The 18626-nt window shown below is 50.2% G+C and overlaps 1 long non-coding RNA gene and 2 other non-coding genes across 4 annotated transcripts; all 3 read right to left on the bottom strand.

The window, feature by feature from the left end:
- Positions 1-500: 500 nt before the first annotated feature.
- LOC129507915 (uncharacterized) lies at positions 501-6667 on the bottom strand. 2 transcript variants are annotated; one of them, XR_008664100.1, is made up of 5 exons: positions 6573-6667; positions 5777-5841; positions 2359-2488; positions 2185-2225; positions 501-912 (listed from the first exon to the last, which is right to left on the bottom strand). It is a non-coding gene; the product is annotated as an uncharacterized LOC129507915 (long non-coding RNA). The 2 variants fall into 2 exon arrangements; XR_008664103.1 differs by lacking the exon at positions 6573-6667 and adding an exon at positions 6199-6544.
- LOC129518299 (small nucleolar RNA R38) lies at positions 2041-2114 on the bottom strand. Its single transcript, XR_008666163.1, has one exon. It is a non-coding gene; the product is annotated as a small nucleolar RNA R38 (small nucleolar RNA).
- LOC129518305 (small nucleolar RNA R38) lies at positions 2602-2679 on the bottom strand. The gene has a single exon (XR_008666164.1). It is a non-coding gene; the product is annotated as a small nucleolar RNA R38 (small nucleolar RNA).
- Positions 6668-18626: the final 11959 nt, after the last annotated feature.

Genomic DNA, 18626 nt, shown 5'->3' with positions numbered 1-18626 from the left:
CCAATCACCTTGATAAGCCAGCACAGCTCAAATTAGGTGTCTGACCCTCTTATGTCCAGAACATTTTATTGAAAATGCTCAAGTTGTTGGTGGATGGCGCCCCATTAAGAAGGGCAGAAAATCAATTTAGTGGAGAACTTACAAGATAAAACCTCTGATCCTATCCCATGTTAACTTTAATTATTAACAGTATTCTGTGAAACCCGGGGCAGCTTGGTGGCTCAGTTAAGCATCTGATTTTTTAAGACTTTAAGACGGTGCACACAAGCAGGGGGAATGGGAGTAGATTCCCCACTGAGCGCAGAGCCTGAAGCACCTGACTTGATTTCATTTCAGCTCCTGATCTCAGGATTGTGGCACTGGGCATGGAGTCGGCTTGAGATTCTCTTTCTCCCCTTAAAAATATTCTGGGAAACATTCATTCATACAAGAATGTGTTAGCTGAGTCACAGAATAAAATCCCATTATGAACATCTCAACGTGAAATCCATGTTACAAAGTCCATTTTTAAAAATGTTTATTTGTGCTTCAAAACTTAAGCCTGAGTGACAAACATTAACTTCACAGGAAATCCACTCGGAGAAACCTCCTCCTGGGCTGAGCACCTGCTTCCTCGCAGGCTCCCAAACAGAGCACGTACATGTTCACTGCGTTCAGTTTACAATCATGGTCTTCTTGCCCACACGCAAGTTACCCCCAGATCAGCTCAACTGTGGCATTCAGGATGGTCTCAAGTAGCCTTTGGCTCCTTTTTGAAGAGAAAGCCCAAAGACTTCTTATTCTCCTTTTGGGGGATTATTTTCTAGGCATTAACAGCAACAGAGGCCGTGCTGCTCCAGCTGGCATCACTGGGGGAGAACGTGTAAGACCAAAGAGAGTCACTTGATGGATCAGTAATGAGGGGACTCCAACCTGAAAGCCAAATGTAAAGAAAAGGCAATGGTAGCAGCGCACATTCTAACAAAACATTAGATCAGGCCCATGCTGTTGAAGGGACCCTCAGGCAGTCTCAATGCAGGGTGGTCTGCTGCCCAGAGGACTTGAAACTGTAGCCCACTCTCAGGAGCTAATGCTCAAAGGGAACGGGGTCTGGCACGAGGCCAGCATAGAACCACCATTAAGCATTAGGGACATTCTCATTCAACCCCTTTCTGGAGGTAAAGCTTTTTCAAGTCAAACCTGAAGGTCTCTGAGTCTCACGAAACAGTCAAATCTACTCTGCACAATGATAATGCCGGAAGTCAACTTCCCCACTTGCTAAACACATCCTTTGTTTCACTTACCGGCTGTAAACTGTCAGGGCCAATTCTCAGGCTTACTAAATCCCACCCCAAATCTGGCTTCCTTGGGGACTGAACAATTATGTGACCTTAAATATAAAAAAGCCCACACACACCTCCCAATTTCAACAGAAAAGAGCAATCTGCCCACTTCAAGCCTGGCATTTAAATGGGAACAAAGCCAGACACCCTCCCAGCCCAGCAGCACGGGGCTACTCTCCTGCTCACATGCTGGCCGACCCAGCCCTCGGCGACCCAACGAGCAGCACCATGCCAGTCATGCTGCCCAGACAGGATCCGAGCCAACCCTAGGAGAGCTCCCTGGGGTTGTAAACAAAGCACCTGGAAACCAAATAGCTCCTGCTGTGCCATGGCAGCCCTTCTTTCCTCATTGTCACGATATGGTGCAGAGATAAGGTCACAGCCCTGCCATAGCTGGCAGACTTCCGACATTCCCGTCTGTCTCAAAGAGCGCATTCATTTCCTTGAAATATAGGACAAGCACTCTTTCATTCCACAGTAAGAACATGACCCAGAACTGGGCTCCCTGCCCATTTCTGTCACCTCTTATAGCTGTTCCCTCAGGACCATTCATCAAGGGGCCTAGAGCATGACAGGGCAGCCACACCATCGGCTTGCAAGTTGTAGAGGGATGATGTGCTCGACTGGGGCCTTAGCAGGGTAGACCGGATTCCCTCTGGAATCCACTCAATTTAACCCCTGATAAAGCCTGAACTTTTAAGAGCACAGACACAAACCCTGAAGCCTCAGAATTCACGGTTTCCCTTCAGTCGAGATTTTCAGACAGGGATAACTAAACCATCATAGGCTTGTGGGGCTAGAGGGACACAAAGGATGGAAACATAAAGACTATAAGCAACAGGGGAAGGCTTCTTTCACTTACCTCAGGCAAAGTAGTTCAGTTGTCTCACACACTGCAGATATCTGGCAAAACAAAAAACAAAAAACAAAAAAACCCGTGTTAAAATCTCCCTGCCACTCAGCACAATCCTAAACCTAGGGCAGGAGCAGCAAAATAAACATCCCACCCAAGTCTATTTGGAAGGTCTCTACTTACATACAGAAGTCAGTCTCCTCTTTGGGCCCAGGGCAGTGGACCCGGCACTCCTACTGGCATCTGCAGAAGCAGGTCCTACAGAAGCAGGATCCTTTTCCAGCCTCAGAAACCAAGGCTGAGACTGCTGCATCTGGCAAGGGGAAATTGCAAAAGAAAAATCTATTCAAGATATATACAGACAATTCTCAAGTAGGTCACTTTCAAATCACAAGCCTCCACTTTCTATAAGGCGAACTTGGGAAACTGAGCTTCAGACATCCATAATCCACAGGAAGGCCTTTGCCTTCAGACAGGGATAACTTTACATCATCATGGACTCAGCTCCCACCAACCTGCCAGCCCAAAGGGCTGATGCTTCTAGAACACACACACAGGGACACCTGGGTGGCTCAGCGGCTGAGCATCTGCCTTTGACCCAGGGCGTGATCCTGGAGTCCTGGGATCGAGTCCCACATCGGGCTCCCTGCATGGAGCCTGCTTCTTCCTCTGCCTATGTCTCTGCCTCTCCATCTGTGTTTCTCATGAATAAATAAAATCTTAAAAAAAAAAAACATACACACACAGACTACTTTTTCCTTACAAAATTCTGCTTTACTTGCCTCATGAGAATTCTCAATCTTGCTTCAAAGGTAAAAACTAGTGAAACCTAGTTGCCTAGATGTACCCAGCAACCCAGACCACACTCATGGACACTGCCTGCCCTTTTAAAGACTGCCTACCTCGGCACAAAATGCGTAACAGTGGAGTACATATGGAATGTATGTGCCAGTTGTCAGTAAAATGTGTGGTTACTCCTTTCAGGGATCCTGTGAAGGCCAGCTGTACAAAAGGAACCTGCTGCCAAGAGGCACCATCACACAAGGTCATTTCTCCTTCACTCACCTCTGCATATGAAATGATCCACAGAGCAAGATCAGTTTTTTTTAAGCAGAGGATTATAGATCTGTCTCAAGAGCTACTTAAAAATAGCCAGCAGTGCTATAATCTTGCTATAATAAAAATCCCTGAGCTAAAAGTAGATCAGATCATCTAATTGTTCCTATACGATTGCTCTTGGGATGGCCACACAATCCTTGGGCCTCACTGCGGGGTCATTCTCATCTGTGGTTGGAGGTGTACTTGTAACATTTCGTAGGTGGTTTGGATGTAATAGCCAAGTCCGGAAAATAGTAACCCTATTTTACAAAGCAATAAAGCTCTGGTTGTTATCTGGTTAACAGGCTAAGACTAGAGCCCAGATCTCTCGTTAGTTTATTTATTTTTTAGATTTATTTTTTCATGAGAGACACAGAGAGGGGAGGGGGGCAGAGACACAGGCAGAGGGAGAAGCAGGCTCCATGCAGGGAGCCCAATGTGGGACTGGATCCCAGGTCTCAGGATCACGCCCTGAGCCGAGGGCAGACACTAAACCGCTGAGCCACCAGGCTGCCCTCTCAAGTTAGTTTAATATAGTTTCTTTTTTTTTTTTTTTTAATATAGTTTCAATCTCAGCTCTGCTGATATTCTGGGTAGATAGTTCTTTGTGGTGGAGGCTCTCTTGTATATTGTAGGATACTTCGCAGCACCCGTTAGATTCCAGTTGAGAATTGGTCAAATCGTCCCGACACACACTGGACTATCTTACTTATATCTTAATGAAACTGAAAAAAATAGCACTTCCACAGAATCTGCCATATTTTTACGGTTCTTTAAAAAAAAAAAAGCAAAAACAGGGCAGCCCTGGTGGCCCAGCAGTTTAACGCCATCTTCAGCCCAGGGTGTCATCCTGGAGATCTGGGATGGAGTCCCACGTTGGGCTCCCTGCATGGAGCCTGCTTTTCCCTCTGTCTGTGTCTCTGCCTCTCTCTCTCTCTCTCTGTCCCTCATGAATAAATAAAATCTTAGAAAAAAAAAACACAAAAAAACAAACAGCTGTGTAACTCTGTTTACTCAATACAAAGGAGAAAATACCGACCCTACTTCAGATTGTTTTAACAAACACTGGGAGGCTGCTTGGCAAGGAGGCTAGCAGAGTTCCACATCCCTTCCCTTATCTGGGCAGTTAACAATCCTAGGAGGCTCACATCACTGAAATCTCAGTCAGTCACTAAAGGGACACTAATCTATGCATCTCTGCCACCAGAGCTTAAAAAAAAAGCTTCCCAGTTATACACAGAATTTTCTTTTTTAGAGATTTTATTCATTTATTCATGAGAGACAACAGAGAAGGCAGACACATAGGCAGAGGGAGAAGTAGCCTAATGTGGGACCCTAAGGATCACATCCTGACCGGAAGGCAGATGGTCAACCACCCAGGTGACCCTATACAGAATTTTCATCACAAAAATTCTTACACTCGACATCTTAAGACAATGGTTTTTTCTTTTCTTTTCTTTTTTTTAAGATTTTACTTATTTATAAGAAAGACAAAGAGGCAGAAGGAGAAGCAGACTCCCTGCAGGGAGCCAGATGTGGGACTCCATCCCAGGACCCCAGGATCACACCCTGAGCCAAAGGCAGATGCTTAATGGCTGAGCCACCTGGGCATCCCAAAATGGTATGGTTCTCACGGGATTTTTTTTTCCTTTTCTACAATCAACACCTTTAATCTCTAAGGGAAATGTAACAAAGTATATTCTAAGAGAAATGAGGTCAAGATGTTATTCTCAAGATTGGCTATCTAAGAAGCAGGGGCCTCAGGACGCCTGGGTGGCTCAGTAGTTGCGTGTCTGCCTTTGGCTCAGGGCGTGATCCCGAAATCCAGGGATCGAGTCTCGCATCCCGCTCTCTGCATGCAGCAAGCTTCTCCTCCCTCTGCCTCTCTGTGAAAAAATGAATAAAAACCTTAAAAAAAAAAAAAAAGCTGAGCCTCAAGGCATCAAAACTCTTCACAAAAGATGCCCTTTCAGACAGAGATGACTTTAAATCATCCACATACACTTCCAAACCCGACCGAAGCCCATTTTCCTAAGCCTCCCCGCCAACCTCGTGCGCGGCAACCGGTTTGAATCCAAACAGTGACACCTAGCGGCGCCGAGTCGCACTGGCACAGGCCCTGCTCGCTTCCAGGACCCGGGTCCGGTTTTTTTCTCACCCTAACGGGATGCGTGCGTCCACGTGTTCCTAAGAACCGAACTTAAAATCGGTACAGTGGGATCCCCGGGTGGCTCAGTGGTTTGGCGCCTGCCTTTGGCCCAGGGCGCGATCCTGGAGTCCCGGGATCGAGTCCCGCGTCGGGCTCCTACAGAGACCCTGCTTCTCCCTCTGCCTGTGTCTCTGCCTCTCTCTATCATTAATTAATTAATTAATTAATTAAATCTTTTAAAAAAATAAAATTAGTAAAGTAAAGCGTGCGGCGGCCGGGTGCGGCAGGCCTGCCCACCATCTCGACTTTCTCACTTCTGGTCACCACCCAGGCCCTGCCAGCACCCATCCTTACCCATTTCAGGGCTCCATTCGCTACTTTTAAGCTTCAACCTGCAGGTCTGCGACGCAAAGAAAAGCCTGTACGGGAAGAGAGAGGGAAAAAAAAAAAAAAATGAACATGGAAGGTAGGGCGCAGAGGATTATGGCTTTCCAAAATCTACAAGCCCCTTTACTACTATTTGTAGGATTAAATACGAGCCACTGGGGATCCCTGGGTGGCTCAGCGGTTTAGCACCTGCCTTCAGCCCAGGGCCTGATCCTGGAGCCCCAGGATCGAGTCCCACATCAGGCTCCCTGCATGGAGCCTGCTTCTCCCTCTGCCTGTGTCTCTGCCTGTGTCTCTGCCTCTCTCTCTTTCTCTCCCTGTGTCTCATGAATAAATAAAATCTTTAAAAAAAAATAAAAAATAAAAAAAAATAAATACGAGCCACTGACCAGGGCCGACCTCGGGGCACTCCAGGACCCTCACGTTAACACCAGATGTGGATTAAGAACTACCACCGGCAGCCTCCCGTGGGCGGGCCCGGGAGACCCGCAGAGCACACACGGGGCTGCACAGGCTGGAGGACCCCCCCCCCAGGAGGGGCCGGGGCCCTCTGACTCCAAGGGGGGCCTGAGCTCTCTCTTCCTTCAATCGTCAACACTCGCGCCGCTCAGAAAGCGTTTTCCGGTCCAGCATCTCAACTAACCCAACCACCCTACGAGGAAGACCGGCTTTACCGTCATCATCCCGCCCCCGAGGAAAGGGAGGCCGAGCGAACTAGCGCCGGGCCAAGGACGATCCCGTCTGCCCGCCTCCACAGCCTTACCACCGCCAGAGGCTCCAGACTCCCGGTCCCGGTCGGGCCAGCAAGGAGCCGCCATGACTGCCAGCCACGCGGCCTGCCTCGACAAGAAGGCGGGGCTGCGCCTGCGCACAAGTCTTCCCAGCGGTCTCGCGAGAGGTATCGCGATGTTGAGAGGGGCCTCATGGGAAATGTAGTCCGAACAACCTCCGCCGGAGCCGGCGTGGGGTGGGGCGGGGGTGCGGGAGCAGCATCCTCAGCGCGATTCTGGAGCCACGGAGACGGTTGTTTCAGTTACAGGCATTTATCTACTGAGTGCACAGATTTTCCCTGGCGTAGAGTGGGGTGGCGCAGAAGGTTCGAGAGGGGTCTCCCTAGGGGAACGGGTGAGGACACCAGGGCCCGGCTGGACTTCACCTGGGGCGGAAAGGGGTCATCTGCGTGCTGGGTTGCGCTAGAGAAGAGGCGGCAGGTTCCCGGGGCCGGTTGGGCCTAGGGCTCCGCCGCCCTGCGGGTTGGGGCGAAGGCGGGAGGCCCGGGCGGCAGGGGGCGCCCGCGAGCGGGGCTCGGAGCGGCCCAGAGCCCGGGCGGTGGGTGATGCAGCAGAGCCAGAGCCATTCACTAGTCCGAGCCAGAATTTACACCTACTTGGAAATTAGTTCATTTTTTAATACTGTATTTATTTATTTATTTATTTATTTATTTATTTATTTATTTATTTATTTTTAAAGATTTTCTTTATTTATTCATGAGAGACACAGAAAGAGAGAGAGACACAGGGAGAGGGAGAAGCAGGTTCCCTGCAGGGAGCCCGATGTGGGACTCGATCCCGGGACCCCAGGATCACACCCTGGGCCAAAGGCAGGCACTAAATCGCTGAGCCACCCGGGCATCCCTTCAAATTTTTATTTATTTATTCATGAGAGACAGAGAGGAAGAGGCAGAGGGAGAAGCAGGCTCCTACGGGGCTGGGAGCCGGATGAAGGACTTGATCTCAGGACCCCGGGACAACGACCCGAGCCCAAAGGCAGATGCTCAACCAGAGCCACCAAGGTGCCCCTGGAAATTAGTTTAAACTTATAAGACAGAAAGGCCTTTTCAGCATTAGCCTCCCCCCATTGTCATCAACCCGCTAGTGACTATGCAGTGGCATTTAGTCTGGGTTATGTTATTCTGTGTATGGCCATAGGTCGCAGGTGCTTATCATCAAGTTGCCACACTTGTTTATGTTTGCCTCCCTTGATTGGATTGTAAGCTCTTCTAGGCGGGAAGCATCTCTCGCTCGCTCGCTCTTCTAAAGACGTATTTATTTTACAGAGAGAGTGTGCACAGCAGAAGGAGGGAATCTCAAGCAGACTCCCCACTGATCACGGAGCCCGCCCCAGGGCTGGGTCCCACGACCCTGAGATCATGACCTGAGGGGAAACCAAAAGTCCAAGGCTTAACGGACTGAGCCACCCAGGCGCCCCACGAGACATCTCTTTTACTTTTTTTTTTTCTTTTTAATTGCCTCCCAGAGTCTGGTTGTTATTCCTCTGCCTCTGCCCACGTACGCAACAGATAATCATTGACTCACTTGGCAGTAACATCTGTCTTATGAAACTGGCCCTTGCATTTCTGTCTTGCCCTTGAAGACAGTTTTGTAGAACAGGGAAAGGAGGAATGGGCTCTCTCCCTGAAAACTAAGTTCCTTTCATTTTCAGACTCGGAGAAGGAGTTTTGAATGTGGAAGTTCCCCGGAGCTGCTTGGATGGAGGCAAGGGACCCGCTGCAGGCCGAACAACAGCGAGAGTGGATACCGCATAGCACTTACCATGCGCCCTCCACTCCTGGAGTAGAACGCACACCGATTTGTTTAATGTGCACCGCTGCCCTCTGAAGGGCACTATCACTACCTACATTTCGCAGATGAGGTGAGGTGAGTGAGAGATGAGGTGACTTTCCCAAATTCACACAACTAGTGATTGCTGGGGTCAAGGTTTGAGGCCAGCCTGCAGAGTCCATACTCTCACCACTAAGATGTACTGAACTTCGTATATCTATACATCAGTCTTACTATAGGGCTTTTGGCCATGGGGGAGAGGAGCAAAGAAGGGTTTTGTGTGTTTGCAGGGGTGGTTGGGGATGAAATTACTCAGGGGAATGATGGGCACCTGTTCCGTAGTTTTGAGCCACTTTATGGCAAGCAGAGTGAGGAGGAGAGGCTGCAGGGGCTGATGGCTGCAAGACTGGGGGTCTCTGGGCTCTAGCAGGGCTGTCTTGAGTCCCAGACTGGTTGCCAGCTAGTGTGTGTGAGGAGCATGGAGCATTCTTCTGGGCTTGAGAGCCACAATGCCACGGGCCACAGTGGAGCTTTCACACCTGACAGGACACCTAGTGGAAGAGCAGCAGGTTCACCGCAGGTGGCATGTCTCGGGTGGCTGGGCAGGCGCGGAGAGACCAGAGCAAAACGCAGTGAGATTAAAATCTAATAAAAAGATTTAAATAAAAAGATTTAAATAAAATCTAATAAAAAGATTTTATTTATTTATTCATGAGAGACACAGAGAAAGAGAGAGAGGCAAAGACACAGGCAGAGAGAGAAGCAGTCTCCATTCAGGGAGCCCGATGTGGGACCCGATCCCAAGACCCCAGGATCAGGGATCCCTGGGTGGCGGAGCAGTTTGGCGCCTGCCTTTGGCCCAGGGTGCGATCCTGGAGATCCAGGATCGAATCCCATGTCGGGCTCCCGGTGCATGGAGCCTGCTTCCCCCTCTGCCTGTGTCTCTGCCTCTCTCTCTCTCTCTCCCTCTGTATGACTATCATAAATAAAAAATTAAAAAAAAAAAGACCCCAGGATCATGCCCTGAGCCAAAGACGGATGCTCAAGCACTGAGCCACCCAGGTGCCTCAAGATTATTTTTTTAATTAATTTATTTATTTGAAAAACAGAGAGAGCACACAAGCAGGAGGAGTGGCAGGCAGAGGGCACACTGTCTGGGCAGTCCAGAAATAGGGAAGGATGGGGCACCTGGTGGCTCCATTGGTTAAGCATCTGCCTTCAGCTTGGGTCATGATCTTAGGGTTCTAGGTTCGAGCCCCATGTCAGGCTCCTCAATCAGCAGGAAGCCTTCTTCTCCCTGTGCCCCTCTGCTCCTGCGCTCTCTCTCTCTCTCTCTCTCTCTCTCTCTCTCTCTGTCTGTCAAATAAATAATCTTTAATGGGACACCTGGGTTGAGCATCTGCCTTGGATTCAGGTCGTGATCCCGGGGTCCTGGGATCAAGTCCTGTGTCAGGCTCCCTGGAGGGAGCCTGCTTCTCCCTCTGCCTGTATCTCTGCCTCTCTCTCTGTGTCTCTCATGAATAAATAAATAAAATCTTTTAAAATAAATAAATAATCTTAAAAAAAAATCAGGGCCGCCTGGGTGGCTCAGTGGGTTAAACATCTGCCTTTGGCTGAGGTCATGATCCCAGGGTCCTGGGATTGAGCCCCATGTTGGACTTCCTGCTCAGCCAGGAGCCTGCTGCTCCCTCTCCCTCTGATGCCCCCCCTGCTGATCTCTCTATCTGTGTGTCAAATAAATAAAATCTTAAAAAAAAAAAAAAAAGAAAAAAATCAGTGGAAAGACAACAGAGAACGCATCAGATTTCTGAAGGAGCAGGCGGGGGTTCAGAGCTGTAGAAATCAAAGCATCAATGTTGTGATTTCTTCTTCTTCTTCTTCTTCTTCTTCTTCTTCTTCTTCTTCTTCTTCTCCTCCTCCTCCTCCTCCTCCTCCTCCTCCTTCTCCTCCTCCTCCTTCTCCTTCTTCTTCTTCTTCTTTTTTTTTAAAGTAGGCTCCACACCCAACGTGGGGCTTGAACTCAAGACTCTGAGATTAAGAGTCTAGTCCTCCCTAAGCCAGCCAGGCACCCCGAAGTCTGGGACACTTGAGTTTTTACGTGCAGTGGAATTGTTACGTAGCCGTCATCCTAGGCTAGCGTGGATCTGTATTCACCGACACGGAGTCCCCTAATCTAGTGGTCAGTGACAGAAGTAGATCCCAGGCTGAGCAAGGCCACAGTCCTCGGTGCGGTCAGGGGGCCTTGGCTCTGAGCACGGAGGTGAAATCTAGTCCGTTGGCCTGCTGTGCTCAGGTGGCTAACTCACTGGGTTCCATCCGGATAGGATTTCGGATACGGTACCCGAAAGCCACATTAATAGGAAACCAAGTCTTTGGAATATTGAGGTTAATTTCTTAACCTGGAGAGGAAGCTCTACCATTGTTGATAGGAACAGGAAGGTGGGTAAGAATATCCCAAGCAGTCAGCTGCTTCTGTCGGGCACAGTTGACCGGTGATTCACAGGCGGTTCATCTGTGTGGCAGCGCTGCTCATTGCCAGCTCACAGCTGTTCTTCCTCCATCTCACAAACAGAACTGGAGCTACTGGCCAGCTCGGTGCTTCAGTGGAGGCAAGCTCCTCCCCGGCCCTAAGGGCGAATCTTGAAGAGTCGGCACCAGACCCTTATGATAAATCTGTTCCTTCTGCCAGGAATTCAGAAAGGGGTTTGTGATGCAATTAAGGAAAGTTTGGGAAAGTTTTTCTTGTTTTTAAAAACAGCAGCCTCTCTTCTGGCTTTGGGAGGCTCTGAAGACTTGATGCTTGAGGCCGTGGCAGCCATCTTGCATCCATGAGGCTTGCCTCAAAGCCAGAGCCTAAGGTCTGACGATGGCAGAGTGGAAACAAAGGAAAAAGAGTCCTCATGGTGAACTGCCAAATTACCAGTCCTAGAGCCCCCTACCTTCAGACCTTTTGTTTCAACTCAAAGACACACATTTTTAAATTTTAATATTTCTGAATGCAAGGGGGCATCTCACAAGCAATGGCATGTTAGTTTCAGTGAAACACAGAATGATTAAAAAAAAAAAAAAACCAAAAACATTTATTTTAGGGTTGACTGGCTGGCTCAGTTGGATGAGCATCTGCCTTTGGCTCGGGTCTTGATCTTGGTCCTGGGATCAAGCCCTGGGCTTCCTGCTCAGCAGGGAGTCTGCTGCTCCCTCTGCCCTTCCCCACCTGTGCCCACACATGCTCACTCTCTGTCTCTCTGTCTCTGTCTGTCTCTCTCTCAACTAAATAAATAAAATCTTTAAAAAAAAAAACCCTCAAATGTTTATTTTAGAGAGGGCAGGAGGGGCAGAAGGGGAGGAGAGAGAGAACTGTGAGCTGAGCGCAGACTCCAACACAGGGCCCCATCTCACAACCCTGAGATCATGACCTGAGCCAAAACCAAGAGTCGAATGTTTAACCAACTGTGCCACCCAGGCGCCCCAGAATGTGAGATTTAGAAAAGAAATCTCCTTCCTGTTTGAGCCACCCTAAGTTGGGTGTTCTGTTAAGAGTCACAATCATCCTAAATGATATGATCAACATGTCCCAAATCCCGCTTCATTATGATTCTCTGAAAGAACGGGTCACAGCAAAATAAAAGGTATGACATGTGCACATCACCTTTTTGAAAACACAAAAGCTACTGTCTATTAAATGTTTGCTCCAGGCCAGGCTCTGCTCTAAGCACCTTCTTTTTAAAAAACTGATTTATGGAGCCCTGACTGTCATACAAAAGGCTGTACAGGCTAAATTAACATCTCAGACTCGATGAGTCTGACTGAGCACATTCCACGTACTGTCCCTTTATTGTCACATCTGCCCTCTTATGATCACCCCTCTTTTGCAATCTTCTAAAGAAGCCAAAGTGCAGAAAGGGGAAAGTAATCAGTGTGAAAGAGCGCTGAGATCTGACCTCAGCCAGTCCAGCCTCAAAGCCTCCACACCTCACTGCTGTGCTGAGTTTCCAGAAGAACGCACCATGACAGTGTGACACATTTTGCTTCACTCCAGTGACTTGATTTCCTCCAGCCAGAAAGCCCAGCATAAAAAGCACAGGCGGGGTTTTTGTTTTTTTTCCTCCTGGGATTTCTCAGGACCGTGAAAGAGTGCCACAAAGGGTGTTCAGCAGAAACCTGGGATCCTGGAACACAGCCTTAACCTCCTGGAGGAGGAGAAATGTCACATGGAGAACCCCTTTCCCTAAAGAGGCGACCTTGGCATCACGGTGGGTTCTTCCCTGCATTTGCCAAGAGCACATACATCACTTGCCTTCCCTGCAGAGCTGTTGCCTCTCGTAAAAATTATTGCTTAATAGGTTCTTAAAAAAATAAGTGAATGCGAAGAACATGTAATATCCTGTTGACCTCTTCTGCTCTTTTCGGGACACGTCTCTCCATTCCCAGGAACCCTGCCTTCTCACAAGTGTTGCCCAGCCTTTGCTCATATTGTTTGTTCCCTTTGCTTTGAAATTTCCTTCCCTGCATCCTCTCCTCTGCTGAGCAAATTCCAACTCCTGTGTCAATACCTCTTCCGCAAAGTCTCACCTGAGAAGCTGCAACAGTCCTGAGCTCTCTGCTTGGTGTCCTGCCGCAGGCTGCTGTGGCACCTGCTCTGAACCCAGGCAGCCTTGGAGCCCAGTCCCAGGCCTGCTGATTCTAGCTGAGTAATCCTGCGTGAACAACTTCCCCTCCATCTCAGCCTCTTTTCTTATCTGGACTTCTAGAACAGTGACGCCAAGCCACCTCTGTGGGTCTGGCGCGAGGGAGCCGTTCATAAACAGAACTCTTGTTATTTGAGCATGCTTCTTAGGCTACTCACCGCCTTATGGTTGTTTGTTTTCACATCTGGCGTTTTCACTAGACTGTAAGCAAGACAAGGATCAGGTCTTCATTCTCGTAGTTCTTTTTTTTTTTTTTTAACTCTTTAAGTCATCTTTATTGAGGTATAATTTACATATAACAAAGTGCATCCATTTAAAATAGTCCAGCCAGTGATACACCCATAAAACCACAACCCCAGTCTCAATTTAGAACATCTCCATCCCCCTGGAGGGTACCTTCCTGCTATTTCACAGTCTCCATATCCAGCCCTGGCCCCGGGCAACCACTGATCTGCTTTCTGCCACTCCCGATTAGTTATTGCCTGTTCTAGAATCTCCTATAAATGGATTCATACTGTAGGTGCTCTTTAGCATCTGGCTTCTCTCATTGCCCTGTGTTATGGCTCACATAGTAGCTCATTGCCTTTTTATTGCTGAATCGTATTCCATTGTGTGAATACACCACCTCCTTTTTTTTTTTTTTTGTTTATCCATTTACCTCCTGATGGCTATTTGCGCGTTGTTTCCAGTTTGGATCTCTTATTGATAATAACACTGCTGTGAACATCTCTGTACAAATCTTTGTGTGGACCTACATGTTCATTCCTCTTGGATTACATCCTAAGAAACTGCCAAACGGGTTTCCCAGCAACATATGACAGGGTTACAAGTTGCTCCACACCTTCACCAACGTCTATTATGGTCCATCTTTTATCCATTCTGGTGAGGTGCAGTAGTATCTCATTGTGGTTTTAATTTGCATTTCCTTGATGGCTTAGGATGTTGTGTATCTTTTTATGTGTTTATTTGCCATATGTCTAGTTTCTTGCGAAGTGTCTATTAAAACCCTCCCCCACTTTTCCGTTGGGCTGCCGTCTTCTTATTGAGTTGTAAAAGTTCTTTATATATATTTGGATACAGGCCCTTGTTCGGATTTTTGCTTGGTTAGTATTCTCTTCCAGTCTTTCCAAGAATTTTGATCAAGTCCAATTTATCTGTTTTTTCTTTTATGGTTAGCACTTTTTGTGTTTCCTCAAAAGGGCTTTTCTTTCTCCATTGGATCATCTTCGTTGTGTCTGTTTTGGGGATGCCATTGATGTGTGTGTATATTTTTAGGAACAGAATGCTGTTCTGAGCTCTGATCTTGTCTCCTCACCTGAACAAGACCACTGCAGTCCTCTGGTCCTCTGGGTTACCCCTCCCTGTGCTCAGGCAGGGACCCATGGGAGGCAGATGCTGAGGTGGTCATGGGATCACCATCTTGGATGTTCCTTGTAGTCAAGTGTCTGTTGCTTCTTCAGTTTTGTTCAGTTTTCTGGGCACTTCATTTCTGTCACCCACAATGCCTGGCATACAGGAGCTCCATACACGCTTGCTGAGTGGGTGAGTCACTGTCGTCAGCACCTCCAAACACTCTCCACTGTAGCTTGTCTTGAATCTGGAAGGGATCCCCGGAGGTCAAGCAGTCCATCCCCTTAATTTTACCAGGGTAGTCAGTGGTCCGGAATTCCCATCCTCTGCACCAGCCCACTTGGGTTCAACACTGCCTATTACATGGGGAGACTGAGGTCCAGAGAAGTAAAAGTCGTGGCAGGCAGTGGCTGAGCTTGCACAACTGGCCTCCTCGGCCAGGATCTTTCTGTAGTCTTCATTGGCACATCGGGCACCGTCCCTTTGATTGCTGTCTGACTCCAACACCTACCACAGGGTGTGTACATCACAGGCTCCTGATACATGCTTCTTAAATAAATGACCAAGGAATAAATTAAATAATTTCTTTCAATGCTTCGTTCACCTGGGTTCTGCAAATTGTCTTAAACCTGTGCGTGCTTGTGCAATCTCGGGGACACAGGGCCAGCCCTGGCCCTTCCTATCCAGGTTCGGAGGTCATATAACCTATTAGTAAATCTTGTTTTGTTTTGTTTTGCTTTAATTTTCTCAGCCACCCTCCAGGCTTAATCCCCACTAGGGGGCATATGTATCCCACAGAGAGGGTCCCGCACCCTTAGGTACCAGTTTATGACTAAAGTCAGCAGGTCTTGAAGTCACCTCCTTAAAGCCCTGCACCCTCCCCCTGTAAAAACAAACAACAAAGCCTTCCTCCTCTAGCTCCTCCTTCTCTGGCTGGGCTGCTGGCTGCCACCCTCGCTTACCCCCATGGCTCTGCCCCTGGTTGGAGGAAACAACAGAGCAACAGCAGCAATGAGTGACAACCTTGATATCTGTCATCCCTGCCAGTGGCCACTGCTTCCTCCCTGAGGAGCATGACAGATCCTGGAAAGGTGGCTCTGGTCACTGCCCTCGGGGCCCAGAGTCTGGTCCAGCCTGGAATGATGAGTTTCTGCAGACTGAGCAGCGGCAGTATCACCAGGGAGGGTTGCCAGCTCTCATGCCCTGTGCCCTGGTGGACAGGTCACACTCCCAGGATGTCCTCGAGGCCCAACACCTTCACAGGCTTTTACATCACCTTGCTGGGGAACACGTCCTGGCTTCACTACTCCCTGTGGGTGACCTTGAGCAAGCACTTTCCTTATTGGGTAAATGAGACTGACAACAGTTCCTGCCCCATAAATGAGACAATGCATATAAATAAAGCACTTGGCACAGCGCCTAGCACATAAGAAGCGTTTGAGACACATTAGCCATTATTAATAATAATATTAGTATCATTATATTACTGTAAACCTTGGCCATTTCCCTCCTTTTGAGGCTCACAAAGAAGCATTACTTCCCTCTGGCTCAAGGTCTTGGGCTTCTTCCCGACTGAGGTTCTATAAAGGTCCCCGGGCACCCCTGGGACCAGCTCCTGTGCCATGATGCCCGCCTCAGATCAAGTACCACGCCTGCCTGGTCTTGGACCAAGGCCTGTGCCCAGGACCATCCTGCCCACATCTGCACAGCCACACAGTTCGGGATGGGCGGGGTGCTCCCCGTGGCGGCATTTGCACCCTGGGGTGACACAGGGCAGTGGCAGCTGCTGCAGCTGCTCCGTCTGCCTCCCTTTCTCCCCCACCCCCACCCCCGCCACCTCATTAGCTCTCTGGTCATGTTCCCATCTCCAGGAGAGACTGGCAGCAGCCACAGAAGTAGCAGACAACAGCACCTCCCTGCTCCCGCCTGCCGCCCTCGGCCACCCTGCAGCTCAGAACCGCCTTTTCCCTGTCACTCAGGCTCCAGCCAGTAGAGAGATTAGCATTCAGACAGAGGACCATAAAGGCACCAGGGCCATGGCCTCCTGTCTTCTCTAGGAGCTGAGATTCATTCGGGGACGCAGAGCCAGTTGGAGGGAAGGTGTCCAGGTCAGGACTCCCACTGGAGGTGGGGACAGGGTTCCAGGCACCCAGAGGCAACCGTGGTGCTCCATCGTCCAGCCTTCCCGGGTGCTGGGTCCTACCAGGTGCCCCTGTGCTGGGCTCTGGTTTGTTCCAGAACTGCCCATCACCCTGCTGTTGTGTATGTGGAAAGACAGGGCAGGAAGGACCATGGGGTGAGGAGGTAAAGGACTAGCTGTTCTGAACCTACTATTGTTGCAAGGTGACCAGTTGTTCAGTGGCTGACAGCTCACAAACACTGTCCCCCCACCCTGGGCTCAGATATACTGTGCGCTTACTAAGTGCGCAAAGCACTTTATACCCATTATCTAATTTAACCCTTACAACTCTGAGACAGGTTTACATTCAGTAACCCACCCGAGGCCACAGAACTGGGAAGTGATGGTGGAGTCAAGATTCAAATCCAGAGCTTGGAGCTGGACTCCCCGAGCTTAAATTCTACATTATCTCATGCACCCTGAGGCCAGAGGCGCCCAGGCTCTCTCGGCCCTCTCTCTCTGGTTGCCCTTAATCCCTTCCCTCCTCTTATGGTCAAGTCTGCCAAGCCCCCGGGCTTTCCTTCCTGCCCCCATTCCCAAGCAGCAGCTGTTTTCCAAGGAAATCGGGGGTGGGTGGATTCAGCCTCTTGGGGACACTGGGTCCCCCCCCACGACGGGAGATAGTGGGCCGAGAAGGGAGCGCCTGGGCCCTGGCAGCCTTCTGTAGAGGAGCGCTCTGCTGAGGGCGGCAACTTCCTGCAGCAGGAGAGGAGCTGCAAACGTGCCCGTGGTGCAGAGAGAGCCCAGGGGTGGGAGAGTCCCGGGGAATAAGAGGCGAGCGTGGGCTGGGTGTGTGGGGAAGGTGTAAACACAATCTGCTCCCACCGAAGCCAGCCTGCTCCCTGGGGGAGAGGGCCCCTCCCGCCCAGCCCACATGGCACCCCAGCTGCCAGGGCCCGGGCAACCGCCAAGGCCAGCCGACACAGTCCCCCCATCGCCAGCAGCCCTTCCCTTCGCCTTCTCTCCTTCCCTCTGGGACCAAGGCCCGGAGGAGCCACCCTCTCCTGAGCAGGTCCCTAGAACAGTGCGGTGAAGGGGTGTCGCCTCATGGAGGTGTGTCTGGGCCGCGGGCCAGCCCCTGTCCAGCCAGGTGACCTTGGCCTGACAATTCCTCAGACTAGTGCAAGGAGGCAGGCAACGTGGAAATGGTAGAGAGCAGAGCCGAGGCTGAAGTGACAGAAGCATGGCAAACAGATTAGAGGATGAATACACAGGTGGGCTTGGGGACGCAGACGGGGGCCCCAGGAACGGTGCCCCTGGCCCTCAGCCCGACAGCCCTGTCACCAAGGAAGGCCAACACCTCACAGGAGAAAGACAGGCTGACAGGAGCTGAGACAGGTGGTCACGAACTCCTGGCCCATGTCAAGTGGGCGGTGGGGCTCTGTTGCCATTCCAGGGCACAGCTCCTTCCCCTGGTTTGACCCTTCCCCTGCCTCCACCCTGCCCTACTTCTAGAGGCTTCCATGGCAAGATCAGCAGCCCCTCCCCCATGGCTTCAGCGTGGTCCCCTCTGTCTGCGGCATCTCACCCTTTCCTTCCTTCCCTCAGATGTGGAGTCAGGGCGGCAGACAGGCTGCTGCGAGAGAACTCCCCATCTCCTGCCTCTTGATGGCCTGGGGGTGGGGTGCAGGGAGGCAGGGACCTCCCCGCCCACCCTGGGGGCTGGATGGCAATGGTGGGGGACGATGCACGTGCAGGCAGGGGTTTGGTGGGGAGGCGCTTTGCATGATGAATGGCTTCCAGACAGTCCGGAGCAGCTGCCTGCAGGTCTGCGCCTGGATCTCAGGGAGCAGAGGCAGAAATCTGCTTTGATCTCTGCTCTGGGTCGAGCAGGACTGTGAGGGAGAAATGGCAGAGCCGCCGTGGTACTGAGCAGTCAGCAGATTGACAAGAACAAGTGTCAGGCTTCTTCCCTTCCCACATGCGACTGCCCCTTTGGAACACATGCACGCATGCACACAGGCGCGCAGAAGACACGCTCAGAGGACAGGTTGAGAGATGCTTCCTTCCAGCCGCAGGCAGACATGTCACAGATCCCA

The sequence above is a fragment of the Nyctereutes procyonoides genome, unplaced genomic scaffold, assembly GCF_905146905.1.
Source record: "Nyctereutes procyonoides isolate TBG_1078 unplaced genomic scaffold, NYPRO_anot_genome, whole genome shotgun sequence".
In the NCBI taxonomy this organism is placed as follows: domain Eukaryota; kingdom Metazoa; phylum Chordata; class Mammalia; order Carnivora; family Canidae; genus Nyctereutes; species Nyctereutes procyonoides.
Note: the sequence above shows the minus strand (reverse complement) of the source record. Positions and strands in the feature narration are given on the sequence as shown.